This window comes from Anolis carolinensis, chromosome 1 (genome assembly GCF_035594765.1).
Source record: "Anolis carolinensis isolate JA03-04 chromosome 1, rAnoCar3.1.pri, whole genome shotgun sequence".
In the NCBI taxonomy this organism is placed as follows: domain Eukaryota; kingdom Metazoa; phylum Chordata; class Lepidosauria; order Squamata; family Dactyloidae; genus Anolis; species Anolis carolinensis.
Window position 1 is genome coordinate 154353843 of NC_085841.1, and position 20546 is coordinate 154374388.

The 20546-nt window shown below is 41.0% G+C and overlaps 1 pseudogene; it reads right to left on the bottom strand.

The window, feature by feature from the left end:
- Window positions 1–4582: 4582 nt before the first annotated feature.
- The window catches only part of LOC100558916 (transcription factor GATA-5-like), a 76728-nt pseudogene continuing 60764 nt past the window's right edge, over window positions 4583–20546 (bottom strand).

Here is a 20546-nt window from a genome sequence, read left to right on the forward strand (position 1 = left end):
CCCAGCCCCTGCCAATGTCCTTCCCAAACACTACAGCCCACTAACCGAGGAATGCTTTCGTTTGGGGACAATTTCCTCCTAGATTTTGCTTTTGCTTCCACCACAGGCAGGCATCCCAGGGTTCTCCATTGCTGTGAAATTTGCATGGCCCCGCCCACTGCCCTTTCCTTTCCAATCTCTCTGCATAACAAACAGAGCACAACTGAGCTGCAACTAAACTTACTGGAGGAGTTTAGGGATTGACTCCACATGGTGGAAGTTGTAGTTCACCCTGCATCAAGTCAGAGCACTGTCACTCCTACTGGGGAATATACAGGAGTTGTAGTTCACCTACACCCAGAACACTATGAACCCAAACAAGGATGGGTCTGGGCCAAACTTACCATGCAGACCAGATATGCCCAGATTTGACTACTGGTGGATTTGGAGGGGAACTGGAACTGGAAGTTCAGGAGTAGTAGGTACTAAGATTTATAGTTCACCTGCAATGAATTAGCATCACACTTGGCACACGGAGCCAAGTAACCATAACCAATACAACATATTCGATAAGTTGGGGGAAAGTGGAGTTATAGTTCACCTGCAACCAGATAAACACTGACCCCCACCGACAATGCACTAGGAGCACACTTCACACAGAGAAGCCTCATGACCTACTGAACATACTGCAGGTATTTGTGGGAAGGGGCCTTGATTTTGGGAGTTGTAGTTCACCTCCATCCAAAGACCACTAAACCCAGCCAATGACGAATCTAGACTTGCCACACAGACTGAACTTGGCACACAGACGTGAATATTGCCTGCTGTGACTACTGATAGATAGGAAATCTGGAAATTGCAGTAGTTCACGCCCATCCACAGAGTACTGCACCACACGATTCTGGGAATTGTAGTTCACCCACTCCAAACAGAATACATAACATTAAAACACAAATAATACCATTCTCAAATGACCCAGGCATCGCCGGGTCTCCAAGCTAGTACCTTATAAAGCAGCAATGGCAGGAATCATAGTGCTATAGTTATGTAGTGTGAAAGAGCTCATACTCTAACTGGCTCTCATCCCATGATACACTACAAGTCCTGGCAGGCTTGTATGGTGAAAGGGAAAACAAAGCGGTGAATGCTGCCTCCTGCGTTGCCTTGGATCAACAAGGGAAAGCCAAACGCTTCCGCCAGTGGGATGGACTTACAAGTCAGTCGCATCGTCGTCTCACTTGTTCAGTCGTTTTCGACTCTTCGTGACCTCATGGACCAGTCCACACCAGAGCTCACTGTCGGCCGTCACCACCCCCAGTTCCTTCAAGGTCGAGCCAGTCGCCTCAAGGATCCATCTCGCCCTTGGTCAGCCTCTCTTCCTTTTTCCTTCCATTTTCCCCAGCATCATGAACTTCTCCAAGCTTTCCTGTCTTCTCATGATGTGGCCAAAATACTTCAACTTTGCCTCTAATATCCTTCCCTCCAGTGAGCAGCCGGGCATTATTTCCTGGAGGATGGATTGGTTGGATCTTCTTGCAGTCCAAGGCACTCTCAGGATTTTCCTCCAGCACCAAAGTTCAAAAGCGTCTATCTTCCTTCGCTCAGCCTTCCTTATGGTCCAGCTCTCGCATCCATAGGTCACTATGGGGACCATTGCTTTCACTATGCAGACCTTCGTTGCCAATGTGATGTCTCTGCTTTTCAGTATTTTATCGAGGTTGGCCATTGCTCTCCTCCCAAGAAGTAGACATCTTCTGATTTCCTGGCTGCAGTCTGCATCTGCAGTGATCTTCACACCTAGAAATATAAAGTCTGTCACTGCCTCCACGTTTTCTCCCTCTATTTGCCAGTTGTCAATCGGTCTGGTTGCTATGATCTTGGTTTTCTTGATGTTTAACTGCAGCCCAGCTTTTGCACTTTCCTCTTTCACCTTGGTGATAAGGCTCCTCAGCTCTTCCTCACTTTCAGCCATCAGAGTGGTGTCATCTGCATACCTAAGGTTGTTAATGTTTCTTCCAGAAATTTTAACTCCAGCCTTGGATTCATCAAGCCCCGCACGTCGCATGATGTGTTCTGCGTACAAGTTGAATAGGTAGGGTGATAGTATACAGCCCTGTCATACTCCTTCCCCAATCTTGAACCAGTCTGTTGTGGTCTGTTCTTACTGTGGCTACTTGGTCTTTATACAGATTTCTCAGGAGGCAGACAAGATGACTTGGTATCCCCATACCACCAAGCACATGCCACAGTTTGTTATGGTCCACACAGTCAAAGGCTTTAGAATAGTCAATAAAGCAGAAGTAGATGTTTTTCTGAAACTTCCTGGCTTCCTCCATTATCCAGCGGATATTGGCAATTTGGTCTCTTGTTCCTCTGCCTTTTCTAAATCCAGCTTGGACATATGGCAGCTCTCGCTCCATGTATTGCTGAAGTCTGCCTTGCAGGATCTTGAGCATTACCTTACTGGCATGTGAAATAAGTGCCACTGTATGGAAGTTTGAGCATTCTTTAGTGTTTCCTTTTTTTGGTATGGGGATATAAATTGATTTTTTCCAATCTGATGGCCATTCTTGTGTTTTCCATATTTGCTGGCATATGGCATGCATCACCTTGACAGCATCACCTTCCAAGATTTTAAACAGTTCAGCTAGGATCCCATCGTCTCCTGCTGCCTTGTTGTTAGCAGTGCTTCTTAAGCCCCATTCAACCTCACTCCTCAGGATGTCTGGTTCTAATTCACTCACTTTGACACCGTCAAAGCTATCTTCTATATTTTTATCCCTCCTATACAGATCTCCTATACAAGTCAGTCGGGTGATGGGTTTTCCATGCCCCCCCCCCCGATGGACACCACTTGAATCGCCACAATCGGTGGCAATTCTGGTGGCATGCCTTAAGAGGTTCTAAGACAGTGCTTCTCAACCTGTAGGTCCCCAGATGTTTTAGCCTACAACTCCCAGAAATCCCAGCCAGTTTACCAGCTGTTAGGATTTCTGAGAGTTGAAGGCCAAAACATCTGGGGATCCACAGGTTGAGAACCAGTGTCCTAACAGACACTCACCTCCACAAGTTGAGAAATTAATCCACAAAAATACAGGTGAAATACGGTTTCCTGTTGTATGCAGCCTTGAGTCTCAAAATGCAAAAAGGGTGGAATTTAGATAAAGATATAGATATATCATTTCCCATGTACAACATTTTTAAAAAGTTTTGACATCAAGTATTGTATGAAATAAAAATTTTGAGAACTATACAGTTCATGGTTAGGGGCTGTTAACAGACTGGTGGGTGACAGGGAAAACAGCCATGAATTCAGTATTCCACAGCATGTCTCCATTTTTGATCTTTTTGTCTCCGAGTCAAATAATGATTAGATGCCTGTGTTCCAGCACAGTGTGGAGGGCTGAGCATGTGTCCCTCCATCTCATAATGAGCAACATGAAGAATTCATGCAAGTGACTGTATTCATGATGACTTGTGCTATTGCCACTTCTCTTTAAACAATTTTGAAGCTATACCAAAGCCTGACAAACATGCTGATGACAACTAAAAGGGACATGAAGATATATAATTCATTTTTTATTCTCCCTGCTCTTCACTAAGCATTTGGCGTTCCCACAAAGACTTTTATGTAAGGGCATAATGTATATTAAGGCCATTGGTTCATTTACTCCAATACAGTCAGCCCTCCACATTAGCTGAGGTTAGGGGCAAAAGATCTCCATAGAAGTTATACATTTCAAATAAAAAATGCTGTTTTTATATTTTTATACGAACATCTCTCTGAGAATGTCTAGGTCTTCCAGTATGACTCTATGGTTGACTTCTGTTAGAAGCTCTCCACAGAATGACACCAGAGAACCTAGAGATTCCTAGAAATCACTAGGTCCTCCAGCATGATCTGAGGAGGAAGACCTAGAGATTTCTAGAGAGGGCCTTTTAATCAAATCCATGAATAATAATTTTATGTCTTACCACAGTCAAAAACACATAAGTACTATAAAAATTATACAAACACACATATTAAAATGTTGTTCCAAAAAGATACATTTTTTTCGTGTCAGGAGCAACTTGAGTCGCTTCTGGAGTGAGAGAATTGGCCGTCTGCAAGGACTTTGCCCAGGGGACGCCCCGATGTTTTGATGTTTTTACCATCCATGTAGGAGGTTTCTCTCATGTCCCCGCATGGAGCTGGAGCTGATAGAGGGAGCTCATCCACACTCTCCCCGGGTGGGATTTGAACCTGACAGCTTTCAGGTCAGCAACCCAACCTTCAAGTCAAAAGGCTTTAGTTCACTACGCCATCGGGGGCTCCAATGTGCTGGGTAGGCCTGCCAGAAGAGATAAGCTTTTAGGTGGTTTTTAAATTCTGACAGCTAGCTGATCTAAGTTGTCAAAGAGCTTCTAGAAAGTCATTCCACAGTCTTGGGGCAGCCGATGAAAAGGCCCTCAGGGTGACAGTGACCAGTCGAGTTCTGGCTGGTTGGCGTAATCAATTCAACAAGAGTCAAAACTGTAAATGTGGAGATAACTGTATCTTTAACAGGAAAAGATAGTATCAATGCCTCACCAGAGTTTCAGAAAGGGTTATTTTCCTCCAGCCCTACCTGTAGATGCAGGAGATTGGACCTGGAAAGAGAAGGGGGAAAGGTGTTGAAATTTAAGAAAAACCGGTAAACAAACACTGTTTCAGTTAAGATTATGACAAAAGACCTCATCACATTGAGGTCATCAAGCCAGGGAACAGTGGGGGCACCCACGAGACTGCAAGGGAAATCTGGTGAGCAGCAGGGGAAACTGCCATCCCACCCCCTGCCTTGCCTACATTGCCCCTTTCCCCATCCCTCAGGGGAAAGCATTAGGTAAGTTGTGCTTTCCCAGGCTTACCTAATGAGAACATGGGAAGCATCCCATGTTCTCAGGGCTCTATCCTAGAATGCTTCCAGGAAGGAACCAAAACAGACCCCTGTCAGAAGTAGCCCTGTGAAATGTGATGAACTTTGGTGGGCTCTGTCCTGGCTCCATCCTGGAAGCATCCTAGGATAAAGCCTGAAGGTAATGTGATTAGGTGCAAAGAAATAGTCCAATCTTCGGGTGCATCTATACTATAGAATGAATGCAGTTTGATACCATTTTAACTGCCATGGTTCAATCGAAATGTGGGAGAGAGATTGCTAGTGCCCACAGTGACAGCTATCATGGAAATAGGCAAAGACGTTCAGGAATGCCAAGAACTTGCAAAATAGTCTAAGAAATTAAGTTGGACCACACTGGCTGGAACTGTTTATTTTACATTCATCACAAGGGAATTTTTAGGCTGCAGCCCTATATAGAAGTAGTGCCATTATATAATATACAAGGTTTACTCCCTGGAAAGTATTGTAGGATTGCAGCCTTAATCTCTTGCCCTTTTCTCTGTGACTAAGAAGTTGCACAATATTTCTGGTAAAGGTCAACATATGTATTGTCTTTTAGAAATCTGACAGTTTCAAAATAGTACATGTCCTCCTCCTAATAGGCATAATAATAATAATAGATGACACTTCAGTGACACTTTACATCACCAAAGCTCTGCAAAAATATTAGCTAATTTAACCCCAGCAGTCTCTTGTGAGGTCAATAAGTATAATCTACAGTTCTCAAATATGCTTCCTGACTTTCTCCTTCTCCCTGCTAGATGTGCCACAAACAAGGTGAATAATGTGTCTATATGGTAACCATGGTAATCAGCTGTATTAACAATTTTAAATAACATTATAATGCCAGGACTTCACAGGAGCAGCCCAACCCTTGACTATGACTTGAGTTTTGGTTTTGTTTTGTTTTGTTTTGTTGTTGTTTTGCCTTTTAGACAAATCAGAGACACATTTCTTGGAAGTAAATGTTGTAGCTCAGCCTGCTCCTGAGCTGTCAGGTGGGCCTGAGGTTGGGCCTGTTCAGCCTGTGACTGTCCCTGCTCCTGACTCTGTGATTGTTCCTGCAAGGACTCTGGGTTTGGGCCTGAGATTCCTATGCAGCCAGAGTTGGATGAATCTGCTGTTCCAGGCCAGCCAGAGTTTGGTTCAGAGGATTCTGGGAACAGGCACACAATGGTTTCAAGCCGGCAGCTTGAACCGCATTCCTTGAGAGAGTCAAGGTCAAACCTTTCTTTGCTAGATGGGCATTCTAGTTGTGATAAGGCTAATGAGCTTGACAAAAAGAAAGTGATATGTCAGCAGAGATGGGAAAGAGAGGTTTCCAGACGCAGCCAAAGGCTGTTATTGAGAAAGAATAATGAACAAACTTCCCACAGGAGAGGCCTTGAGTTTAGCATTAAGAAAAGCTGCTTCTGTGAGAGATTTTCAGAGGTGGTAACTTTGCTCATTGAGAGAGAGATCCCTGTTTCATGCTTCATAGAATCCTGTTTCATGTTCCTGTGGACTATGTAGCCTTGTATCCTGAGTCTTGTTCCAGTCTTTGTTCCTGTTCTTGGGGATTTTTGGATTATCCAGTCATTGTGCCTGTAAATTGCAGTTTAGATTTTCTGCTCTAGTAAAGATCCTGTCTCTTGTTCCAGTATTGCTCCTGTTCCTTGGACTAATCTTGATGCCTTGATTCCTGCATTCCAGTTTGATCCTGTGCCTTGGACTAATTTTAATATTCTGTTTGGACTTCATTCGTTTGTGTGACTTTCATGGGTTCTTGTTTTAAGATTCTCAAGTATTTTGCATTTTGTGGACTTAAGCCTTATTTCATTGACTTTGAACTCTGATTTGCTATTGCTTGCATATAATCTTCAATAAACAGCTTGCTTTGCTTATATTCTGGGGCTCCATTGTGGTTTTCAGGTGCCTCTGCAGCCTAGGGGTGCAACAGTAAATCACATTGCGTTAACAGAAGTCGAGACCATATAAATGTCCTTGGATTGCAGTCCTAGGCTGAATCTAGACTGCCCTATATTCCAGGATCTTATCCCGGATTATCTGATATCCCAGATTATCTGGCCGTGTAGTCGCATATAATCCAGTTAAAAGCAGATCATCTCGGATCAGATCCTGGGATATAGGCCAGTACAGATCCAGCCCTAGATACTTGTGTGGAAGCTTAAGGAGTTTTCATTTGGAATTAAAGGAATTCAATTTTAAAAAGATCTTTAAAATCCTGAGCTAACCCCACTCTCTATAACTTGGCGTATATTTCCTTTCTTGCCAGTCTTTATGTTATCAATCTTTTCTTCTACTGACATTTGTTTGCTTGCTTGCTGTGGAAGCTTCAGGAAATAGTAAGGTTCTTCACCAGATGAAGAATACCTACCACAAAAGGTCAATTAAGGTGTTTATTTTTCTGTCTGCTCCACAACACAGTAGGCAAAACTAATCTTTTATAGTATTGGCAGGTGCACCACAAATTGTACAAAACCCATGTGAAACAGGTAACGTATTACATCAGACTAGAAAAGGAGGAAAGCATATGTTTGAATATTATCACCATCCTTAAGTATAACATTTCTGCACAAAACAAAAATTAGCAAGATCAGAAGAGAAACAAGTCATGGTTTGTCAGCACAGAATGGTATCTTTCTATGGATATGAAGGTTTGGCACAAAGCAACATTAGCATTCTGAAGTGGCACATACTGTAGGCCTTGGGGTTGACTGGGATTTGATTTTCCCATGGATACCAAAATCCATGGCAGCTCAGGACCACTTCTATACAATGGCATAGTAAAATAATTCACCTTATATAAAATGGCAAAATCGGAGTTTGCTTTGGGATTTTGAAAAATAAAATTTAAGTCATGGATGAGTGAATTCATGGATAGAGAATCTATGGATATGGAAGGCTGTCTGTACCATAATATGCATTAATGTCATAACGTCCAACCGGTTTTAACTTTTTCTTGCAAAATGCCATAACAATTGAAATAATCTTACAATCTGACTAGTATGAATAAATAACTCAATGTGGTATTTAAATCAATGCATTCTTGGATGCTGAGCTTGCTTCCACCAGTAGAGTCATCCATACTGAAAATATTCTGGTTGGTTGAAAGAGAAGAAGCAATATCTATGAAGTCTCATTTCCCCAACCCCCCTTATATCATATTGAACAAAGTTAGGGACTGCAAAAAAGAAAGAAACCAGCAATAATGGCGGTCTATGCCAGTAAAACTTTCCAAAAATGAAAGATCTCATTCATTTGCGGAAAACCTACTTAGGAGTCATACCATGAGATTTTTCAGGAGGTTTTGCTGCCTCATACTCCAAGGATTGAGACCTAATGTATATGCTGGTGACACACATTTCTCCATCTTTCTTCAGCTGTAAGAAACACAGAAATGTCATTACCAATGTGATTGTGGGATCAATTAATATTACAATATTTACAGTCATTGTTTTCATTTGTGATAAGTTCATTTCAGAAGTTAGACCACTGACTGATATTTAAATCTTTGAACACCAGCAACAACTGAGCAGGGAGTTATATGTACAATTTTCTATCAATGGACTGTTGGTTACTTCATAGTGGTATGGATCTTGTGGAAATATGGAGCACAAAGGAAAGGGGAATCCAAGTGTGAACCAGAGGTTTCAGTCCATGTGTGAACATCTGTGCATAGGAAAGGAATTTTGTCAACCCCCACTCTCCCACTACACCATTCCACCAACAATTTGCCAAAGATTATTGTTTCTGTTACCAGTGGGAGCAGGGCCGTAGCCAGAAAAAAATTTCGGGAGGAGTTTTGAAAATTTCAGGGGGGGGGTTTAACCCCTAGCACACACCCCTCCCCGCTACAAACCTGTCAATATCTGCTTGAGATAGTGCCTGGAGGGACTCTTAATGTTTTGCATCTCATAGACTTAGCATGGGGATTTGGTTAACCAGTTAAAATTCATGAGTAAACCAGATTTTTTTTATAACCTGAAAAATTTCGGGGGGGGGGGGGTTGAACCCCTAAAACCACCCCCTCGCTACAGGCCTGAGTGGGAATAAAAGCATACATTGGTCTATAGCAGTGGATCCCAACCTTTGGGCTTCCAGGTGTTTTGGACTTCAACTCTCAGAAATCTCAGCCAGTTTACCAGCTACCAGGAATTGTGGGAGCTGAAGTCCAAAACACTGGGAGGCCCAAAGGTCATTGGCCTAAAGGAATACATATGTGGCTGAACTGTATCTACAGAAATTACAGAGGCAACAAGAGGTGGCTCTACACAACCACATAATGTGGGGCAAAACATCAGTTCTTGCCTGCATTGCAGCCTGAAAGGAACACCCCGAGCTACCCCAGTGGCAGGAGATGTCCTTACTGCCCAGTTATGTTGAAGCTAGTTTGGCACCACTGGGCAGAGACCCAAATGCCACTATCTCTCCCACCTCATGGCTCATTTTCAGCAGCTTCTTTTCCTGGTTCTGTGCCATGTGACCCCTCCTTGTTCCTCCCAGGCACCTTTGCAAGTCACATGGCAGCAACCCTTACGAGAAGCTGGTGGGCATGTAGTAGGTTCCTTTGTCATGCTTGTAGCTTGCAGCCCATGTTTCCAGGTTGCTTGAGCCCATGTTCCCAGGTTGTTTGAGCCCATGGGATAGATGTCAAGACCCACACTACCTATTTCGCATAGAAATCTGAGTGGGTTTCTGCACTTCACAAATGTGCTTTTTAATTCAGAGTGCACCTTTCCCCAGAAAAATCAGATCAACCTATTGTAGATGCCCAAAGACTGATCTGACCCAGCCTAAGAGGCCAGAATCTTGAATTCTTTGAGATGTTCTCTGCTTATTAAGCACAGGGGAAACTTAGATGAACTCAGTTCTCCATACATGTTTAAGATACAAGATCAGGAGTGCCATGAACAGTCTGTGATCTATACGTCTTACACCCAATTTAACCCTTGCGTTGCTTCTGGGTTCAATCCTTTGTTATTTATTTGTTTCAGTCGCTTCCGACTCTTTGTGACCTCATGGACCAGCCCACACCAGAGCTCCCTGTTGGCTGTCACTTCGGCCAATTTCACTACCACAGTTTCACTTACCAAAAGGAAAGGAAACAGTCTCAAACTTCTCAACCATGTTAAACATAGCTGCTGATGTTTTCAAATGGACTCTCAAAGTTCCACTCTCAAAGTTCCACTTCCATATCAGACCCTAACTGAGCACTTCTCAAAACACTTAACCTCTATAACAAGTTGACTCTTTTCCACCTTTTTGTGTGTCAATATACATGTCTGTATATACATATCTTATAGGTGCTTATATGCATGGTGCTCACAATCCTTTAAAAATCTTTATTCATCTCTGTGTTAGATAGACTAATGTGAAATTTGTCCAGTTCTTTGCATACTAAGGGACAGATCAAAAAGTAATTATCTGCCAACTCTACATCTTTCATATATTCTCAGATAAAAAGAAAAAAAATCAACATACATCTAGAAATGCATAATTTGCACCAATATATATTTTAATATACTGCTATTTGGATGCAAATTTTGTGGTGATTCCTTTTTAAATTTCAGGGTAAAGCAGAACAAAGACAGAACAAAGGCAGAACAAAAGTGAAATGAACATACATGAAAGTCAAATGTTCAGGAAGAGTAATCCATCCACAATGTAGCGTGTGTAAGCAATCTTTGCCCTAACATATAGATATTAATTTAAGTGAGGAAGGTCTCTGCATCCTTCAGCCATAGCAGTAGCAATTAACCCATCATATTTGGAATAAAGATCTCATAACCCCTACATCTTTCAAAGAAAGGTCTGAAAATCAGACATTTCTGGAAGTCTCTTTCTCTTGTTATTGTGACCTTAGTCTTTATCAGTTAATTGGAACCATTCTGCTATAACTTATTCTTCCTAGACAACATCTCATTATTTCAGGCAATTAGTTACGACACCTGGTAAAGTCTGCCTCATCTTTCAGGAAAAGTTTTTTTTGCTTTCCTGAAATGACTTTTTTATTGTATTATTTTTCATTTTTGCTTTCTTCTACTAGAAATCCTCTGCAAGCTGGCTAACACTTCTGATTTCCTAATAGCAAATTGTTTATCACCTTCTGATGAAGGGAAATAGAATTTTACATGAAGACTAGAGACTGATGAACAATGACCTTCAGCTATTGGCATCTACTTGTCTTCTAGAAGAGCATGCTTGAGTTAACCTTTGCTGAACTTCATCTAAAGTGCAACTTCTAGGCCCCACCCTAGACAACCAGTTCAATTACACAGAAGGGAATAACAATACACAAGCATTATAATCAGTTGTGTACAGGGCTGTAGCCAAGGGGGACGTTAGGAGTCCCCCCCCCCCCCCAATTTTTCAGGTTTAAAAAAAAACCTGGTTTTTTAACTGATTAACCAAATCCCCATGAGTGTCCACTGAAGTTTATCGATGGAGTCTGATTTCTAATTTCTTATTTTGCGTTATGGAACTACTCTTCATGATTTTCTTTAAAAAAACCAACGTTTCAACCCCCTCCCCAGGAGTTTGTTTCTGGCTATGACCCTGGTTGTGTAATAGAACAAGGGCTTGCAGGATTATAATGGCATCATCTGCCATTTACTCTTGCTTAGGTTTTCATATTCCATCTGAGTTTAGCTATAATCTTCAAAGTAGCTGGAGGATGGAATAAGTTTTCCAAAGAACAACGTATTGATGTAAGATCTCTGTATTGTGATGCAAAGCATTTTGAGCTGGCCCATCAACTTTACAAAAGATCTACTCCTGGTCCAGATTAAAAATTGCTCTAACTGGTTTTGTTGATACAGATTACACTGCTGCCTGCATTTTCTGACTCTTCTTGGGAGCCTAGTAGTGAATTCCACATTTATGACCTCTCTTGACTCCATAATTTCACATGAAAAAACATACTGGGAGGGCAATAAAGCTGCTAAATTAAAACAATATACAAATGGCGGGGGGTTCTATCTTCCAGGCCTCTATCTGGTTTCCTTGGTATGGCAGAACTCCAATGTCAAAGACAACAACAACAATAACAACAACAAAACTTTATTTGTATTCCACCCTATCTCTCCAAGGGGACTCAGGGTGGATTCTAACATACATTGGCAAACATTAAATGCCTCCATAAACAAACAAATACTGACATAAAATCCCAGAGAAAGCCTGCACATAAAAATAACATTAAAACCTAACATCAAATTAAAGCCTAACATCAGTAAATCAAACCTAACATCAATAAATTAAACTACATGTAGTCAAACAAAATTATATAATAACTTAAAATCCAAACAAACATCCACATTAATTTACAACAGCCAGCTAGAGCTCACAGTGTAAGTTGGTTATGTGGTTAAACGATGACCATTGGGCTGGTGTGGACTAGGAAGGTCCAAATACGATATAGTTCTCAGCCATGGGCCCAGTTGTGAAATTCTCTTTTTCTAATCCTCCTCCTCTCCATATGCTAGTGAGCATAAATAGGTCTTCAGTTGTTTTTTGAAGGAGAGGAGGGAGAGGGCCAGCTTTATTTCTTTAGGGAAGGAGTTCCAGAGGTGGGAGGTGGCCACGGAGAAGGCTCTCTCTCTCTCTCTCTCTCTCTCTCGTTCCCACTAGCCATACTTGAGATGGGGTGGGACCAAGAGCAGGACATCCTCCGCTGACCGCAGTGCCCTGACTGGTTTGTAAAAGGAGATGCGTTCGGTCAAGTAGCCTGGACGCAAGCCATTTAGGGCTTTAAAGGTAATGACCTTTAAAGCAAGTGGAGATCACAGGGAGGGAGAAGCAAATGGCAATGGCAGGGAGGGAGAAAATGTGATCTATCAGATCCTCAGCTAAGACAGTTTGCAGCAATTAGGGGTGGCCTATATGAACTTCCTGCCATTGCTTTCAATGCAAGAACATTGGTTCAAAGGTTTTTAGAAAAATCAGACCCACAGGAGGAGGACAGCATTTGGCGATGTCACTTCTCTGTAATCCCTAGAATCCCCCAGCCAACATATTCAATGGCCACATTGACTGGGGATTTCTGAGACTTGTCATCTCACCAACTAAAAATCTGTCCTTAGGATGCCTTCCCCATAGGATTGCTATCTAAGAATCCAAAGCTGAAACCCCAGAATTGCAATTGTAACATCAAAGAAAAGCAAGAATCAAGGGAAGTTAATAAATACAGCATCCAACTAAAACAAACACCAAAGGCTGAATCTAAGGAGCAGCAAGTGGAGGCGCATTGATTCATCTGACTTTTACATTCTGAAATGCAAATATGCAATTGTTTACAAAAAAAGAAAGAAAGAAAAAACAATGCTCATGCCCAGAACGGAACATGAAACAAAACCAAAATAAAAAATAAAAAATAGAGAGAGATCACATGAATAAAACTCAAATGAGATTATAAATAATTTCAAAGAGAAAGACAGAGAGGGAGAATGTCTGTTTTTTATCAGCAGATTTGTGTTTTGGCTTTGGTTTTTAATGTGTGCAGTATAAATTTTCTTCCATGCACGGTTGCAAAAGCCACAGCATGGATAAGGACCACATTAGCTCCCACTTCCAGAATTCTGCACAACTCTCCCGCATGCCTGTGTTTAGAAACCTTAGCTTCTATTAAATTTAATCATTTCCCCCTGTGGCTTTAAATTGAGGGCATCTCCTGTTTAAATTCAATTACTTTCCCATTTAGATTGAATGCCGATAATGGTAATAATAATATTTTAACTTTGCATAAAAGTACCCTGATCAAAGTGAATGCGGAAAATGTGGCAGTGGAAGCGAGTGGCTACCAAACAATGATATATGAATTTATTAATAAAAAAGGGAAGCACTTATTGCAGCTTTTCTGATTTGAGTCCTTTTCTGTTAATAAAGGGAGGGGACCGTTGATCACCAGGGCAAGACACACTGGAATGCAACATAGGACAGTCGTTTCTGTTGGAAATAAATTATACTCAAGTCTATGCTTTTATATATAATCAGTGTGTTGTGGCCATGGCTTTCTTTGTGGATCCCTAATATAAGGTTATTTCCAATTTCAGTAGAGCCCCAAAATCTATCAGATGTGTTTTAGTTAAGAGAAGTTTTAGGAAAGGTGTGTCTGTGAGATTGGGGGCCAGGTATTGAATGCTTTTAGCCTGCCCATGAAAAGAGTATTATAAGCAAAAGAAATTCTCCTGTTAGGTTTTTTTTTGGGGGGGGGGGCAGTATTGCAGGGAAGTGGGTGAGAAGCAGTTTCATGGAGAATGTAGTCAGGTTACAGAAGGCACAATAAGAAGACTCTGTTGTTCACACACATGTTTTGACCTTATAAGGATCCCGATGAAAGATATTGTAACAATTGTATGTTCAAAATTATCACTATGATATCCTCGTCAATATCTCATCAATTTGTATTAAGGAGCATGTAAGGGGGCATTTACAATGTAGAATTATTGCAGTTTGACACCATTTAGACTGCCATGGTTCAGTGCTATGAAATGATGAGAGCTGTAGTTTTACAACATTTACAAATCACAGGGTTTGTAGTTTGAGGCACCATCACTCTTTGGCAGAAAATGCTATAGCCCTTGGAAAACTAGTTCTACCATGATTTCATGGCATTAATTCTATAGTGTATTTGCACCCTAACTTTGAAACCATTCATACCTAGGAAGCAGTGGATACAACTGTCTTCAGTCTATGACATTCAGTAAACATTATTTGGAACTGGGGAATATGGGAAAATATATTTTTCCATTGTGGCTCAGTTATTACTGGTGCAAGCTCTCAATACTAAATTATTTGGTTGTTTTGTATGGATCAACCATGTATTTACCTGCCCAAGTCAGTCTTCACTTGGAAGCTGCAGTGATATAGCTCACCACATGAGGCAGCAGTCAGCAGTTCTTGAAGGTAATTCTCAACCTGATTATCACATACATATAACTACTGTTCTGGGATGAGATGCTCAAACAAGATTAAATCACATTTTTCATTTAATGCTGGGAATATTAGATGTAGGTAGGTATAGGATAATTAGGCATATCAGATATCAGATACTGTATATCAGTTTAATAAATTTCAAATAAATTACAGAAAAATGTAGTTAGCCCTCCAAAAGTAGTAAGGAGCACAGATTCCCCACAAAAGTTGAAAAACTGCAATTTAAAAATCACAGTGTCCTTGCCTAAGAGAACATCTATCTATGATTGAAGCCATACTTGAGGACCTAGAGATAAAATATTAATCAGATCTGTGTGTAATCAAATCCGAAAAAGTCAAACCTGCAAATATGAAAGGCTGACTACTGTATATTATGTTTATTGTTATTTACTGTCAAGTCAGTTTTGACTTATGACTGAGAGACCTTTTCTCTCAGACCTTGCACAGACCTCACAAATGTAGAAGTGTGACTTTCCTGATTGAATCAATCCATGTTTATTGTAGTTGCAGGCTTTTCTTACTGCTGTTCACTTTACCAAATATTGTCCTCTTTTTTCAGTGAGTCACATTGTTCAAAGTACAACAGCCTCAGTTTTGTCGCCTTTACGTCTAGTGACAGTGCAAGCACAACTTGCTCTAAGGCCTATTTATTTGCTGTTTAGATATCTGTGGTATTGAACTCTTCCCAGCGGCACATGTCAAATGAGTTGATTTTCTTCCTATCAGCTGTCTTCACTATACCGCTCTCTCGCTCATGCACAAAAATTGCAACTACTAGGGTCTAGAAGATTCTGACTTGGATTTAATGGCAAATTGTTGCATTTTAAGATCACATCTTTTTATTTTATGGATAATAGCAAACACAAATACAGGCAATCCCCAAGTTACAAACATCTGACTTACTAACGACTCATAGTTACAAATGTGGGTGAGACAACAGAAGTGAGAGAAATCTACTCCTAGGAAGGGAAATTCATTCCTGGAAGACTTATCATGGGGAAAAGGTGTCTCTACTGAAGCTTTATCACCAATCCTTTTTTCCACAACAAGTTATTTTTTTTCAAAATCCCATTATCACAAGGATAGAAAGTAAGGTAAAATTGTCAAAGCATGCACACACACACACATCTATATATATATAAATGTAATGTTTGTTTTACTATGGAGTAAACAACAAAGCCACTGAACCAAATCACACCAAATTGGGCCACAAAAGACATATCATCAAAAATAAATTTCAATAAATTTATAAATTTATCTTTCAATAAAAAAAACCTAGAAAAATAATCAAAATTACAGATATGAGGAAGAACCTTTCTCCTCTTAACTGCTAGTTAGAAAAGTAGCGCCTGATGGCTTTAGGCCCCGCCCCCTTCGTGTCCTAGCAACTCCTTCAACCAAGATGGCACCCAGGGCACAGGCAGTTAGGCCTCTTCCACACAGCCTATAAAATACAGATTATCTGATTTGATGTGTTGTCGAAGGCTTTCTGATTTGATTTGAACTGGATTATATGGCCCTTCCACATAGCTATATTACCCAGGACGCCAAGGCAGGATAATCCACAGTATCTCCTTTGACCTGGATTATCTAGAGTTCACACTGCCATATAATCCGGTTCAGTGTGGATTTTATACAGCTGTGTAGGAGGGGCCTCATATAATCCAGTTCTAAGCAGATAATATAAGATTATAAATATAATATGTAATAATTACTGTGGTATAATAAAACAGTACAATATAATCTCTAAAACCAGGACAGTAAATAACGAGCAACACTCTGAAAGCAGGGAAATTGGGAATTCCAAAAAGGAAACAATCAGGGCCAGCTAACACGTCCCAACAAAGGATTCCCCCAGGCAGGAAGCAGCCAGGCTTTGAAGCTGCAAGGCCATTAAATGCTAATCAAGGTGCCTAATTGCAGCATTCATACCTGCCACACTGAGACTATTAATTGCTATTCAACCTGGCCAACCAAGATTTCCCCTAGATAGAAAACCCTCAGGTTTTGAAGTCTTGTGGCTACTCCGTCCCATTCAACCTGCTCAAGGAAGAATGCCCCTATATAGAAAGTGCCCAGGCTTTGGAGCAGCGAGGCTATTCAGTGCAATTCAAATTTAAATGCTAGAAAGCATAGCATTTCAAATAAGGCATACTCAACCTGGGTTTCTGTGAGTTTTTCGGGCTGTACGGCCATGTTCCAGTAGCATTCTCTCCTGACATTTTGCCTGCACCTGTGACTAATGGCATCCTCAGAGGTTTGTTCAGAGGTTTACGATATGTTTCATATACACAATATATTCACATAGCCCAAGGTGGCACAGTAGATTAAACTGCTGAGCTGTTGAACTTGTTGACCAAAAGGTTGGCAGTTCAAAATGGAGATGAGCACTGACCCCCAGAATTGGACATGACTAGACTTAATGTCAGGGGAAAACCTTTACCTTTACTATTCACATAGCATGAAAGTAATTTTATGTACACAATGTTTCCAATAATTCTGAACAAACCTCTGAGGATGCCTGCCACGGATGCAGGTGAAATGTCAGGAGAGAATGCTACTGGAACACCGCCATACAGCCCAAAAAACTCACAGCAACCCAGCGATTCCAACCGTGAAAGCCTCCGAAAATACATATTTAACCTGTTAGGCACATGAATTCAGAACCTTAAAACCATGATCCAACATTTAAGGCAGGCATGGGCAAACTTGGGTCCTCCAGGTGTTTTGGACTTCAACTCCCACCATTCCTAACAGCCTACCAAGATTTCCCCTAGATAGAAAACCCTCAGGTTTTGAAGTCATGAGGCTACTCCATCCCATTCAACCTGCCCAGGGAAGGATGCCCCTATATAGAAAGCTGCCAGGCTTTGAAGCAGTGAGGCTATTCAGTGCAATTCTAATTGGCCAAAAAACCATTCCCCTAGAATGCAAGTACCCAGCCTTCCAAGGAGCAAACCTATTCCATTGTATTCCAGCTCACCAAACAAGGGTTCACATAAGAAAAAACGGCCAGGCTTTGAGGCTGCAAGGATATTCACTGCTATTCCACCTGGTCAACAAATGATTCCCATAAGCCACAGCAACGCATGGCCGGGCACATCTTGTGTGTGTGTGTGTGTGTGTGTGTGTGTACACACACATACACACACACACACACACACAGAGTTACACTTTAAAAATACACCTGTTCTGACTGATAAACAAATTAAACTTAAGAACAAACCCATAGGAACCTACGTATCTTGTTCATAACTTGGGGACTGCCTGTAAACTATGCCCCAATATTCAGGTTGGGTATGCCTTCTCCAGAATTGCAAAATACTCCAAAATGCTGAGATAGTGAAACATTTGCTTTCTGATGGTTCAATGTACACAAACTTTGTTCCATGCACAAAATTATTAAAAGTATTATGTATAAAGTTACCTTCCAGCTGTGAGTATAAGATGTATAGGAACCATAAATTAATTTAATTGTTTAGACTTGGATTCCATGTCCAAGTTTTTTATTTTATATATATACTAGCTTTGCCCGGCCACGCGTTGCTGTGGCTTATGGGAATCATTTGTTGGCCAGGTGGAATAGCAGTGAATAGCTTTCCAGCCTCAAAGCCTGGCCGTTTTCTGGAGTAGCCAGAGTAGCACCCTCAATCAAAGAGCCACTTTGGAGCCTGGCTACTTCCTCAGTAGGGAAATCCTTGTTTGGCCAGCTTGAACTGCACTGAATAGTCTTGCAGCTTAAAGGCCTGACCGCTTTCTCCATAGGGCATCCTTGCTAGGCCAGGTTCAATGGGACGGAGTAGCCTTGTGGCTTCAGAGCTTAGGAGTTTTCTATCTAGGAGAAATCTTGGTTGGCCAGGTTGAATAGCACTGTATAGCCTTGAAGTGGGTGGAGCTTAGCCTTCTAACTGGCAGCAATTGGATAAAAACAATTATTCCTTTCCCTCTAATTAGGTCTTTATTTTTCTTTTCTTTTTGTTGTATGAACGTAGAGGCATGGATGAGGGGTTGTGCTGCCAAGTTTAGTGTTTTTGGGATGTGTCGTTTTGTTGTTTTGTCCTAGGCCAAAATTTCATTACTCTTTTTTATATATAGATGTGTGTGTGTGTGTGTGTTACTTTTCCAAAATCAGTGGGGAAGGGGGGAGCAAAATACGGAACATTTCTGGTCTGATACGGGATACTCAGGGGATACTCAACCTGTGGGAAATAAGCTCTGTGCTTTAGTCACAAAAGATACTATTCTTGTATATTTTAAAGTAATTGGCCTTACCAGTAAAATTGAACTTGTCAAGATTCAAAGGGAAACAATGGATCTGAACAAGTCAGAATGATACATCAAATCTTAATGCTAGATCAGTAAATCGTGAAACAGATGCCCTTCAGAACTTGATCCTAGATAAGGTTGTCAACCTGGCATGTGTTACAGAAACCGGGGGGGGGGGGGGGGGGGAATCTCTCCCAGTTTTGCCCTCCTGGATTTTCTGTGCACCAGCACACAGGTGGGGAGGGGATATTGCAGGAATGGGACACTGAACTAGGTGCTTTATCCCTCAATCTGTAGGGTTTGGAAGTGTTTATTTTAAAACGGATAACCAGGACATACTGGAGACTGTGTACAAGGTATACTACCTACCTCGTTGCTCAACTGTCCCCCTTTCTGGGAAGCCAGGATTGTCTTGGGGGTGATATTGGAGACTCCACAGTTTATGATACTGGGGGAGTCAGGTGTGGCTCAGAACTTCATGTCCACCGTGAGAATCATGAGTCTGTCCCAAATGGAATCTGGCCCAACATATGCTGCTGGGCACACTCTAGATCTTGTGTCCTGTACAGGGAGTGGGAATGGTGTTGATCTGCAAATGGGGGAGCTTTTTGTGGTTCTGTTGTCATGTTGCTCCCAAACTCTGGAACTCCCTCCATAAAGAAACCAGGATGGGTCTATCTCTGCTTGCCTTTCTTAGGCAGATGAAAACTTACCTCTGCCATTGTGTATTTATGTATGAATTAGTGGCAGGGATATTGTGATTGGGATTTTTGGGTGGCTGTGTAGTTTTAATGCATGTTAATGTTTTTATATTTAATAAGACAATGGATTTAAACATTTTTTAAAAAATTACATTAATATCACTATGTAACAAAATTTGGATTTTTTTCTGTTCCTGGTCTGAAATTATTATTTCTGCTTAATTGTGTGGTACTTACTTTGAAAGTAGTTGTTATACTCCAGAAACTTTGTTTCATTACTGCCACAAACTAGGTATGTTGAATTGGTTGATACTGTATGAGATATACATTGAAAAACTATGCCCCGCAAAAACAAAAACAAAATTGCAGTTTAATAAAGTTTTTCTGTGTTATGATAGAACCAATTTTTAAAAATGACATTTATAACCCAGGAGCAAAAATTCTGTATTTCATTACATTTACACTGTCTTAATTTGCCTTCTGACATATTTATTCTTAGTCACCTGAAGTCTTTATATCAAGAGAAAGGTGGGTTAAAATAAAGTAAATAAAAATAAATTGTGACTGAATTTTGACTGGCCTGTTGGAAATGAAAGGCTAGTTTAGGTCAGCCTAAATCCTGCTCTGGGAAGGCTACTCTTACATTCTTGGGATTCTTCTGCTGCTGCCTGCCCATCAGTATTCTTTCAGACAACTACTGAATACAGATAGCTAAAATGATTTTGCTGTTAACTGGGAAGGGTTTTCCTTT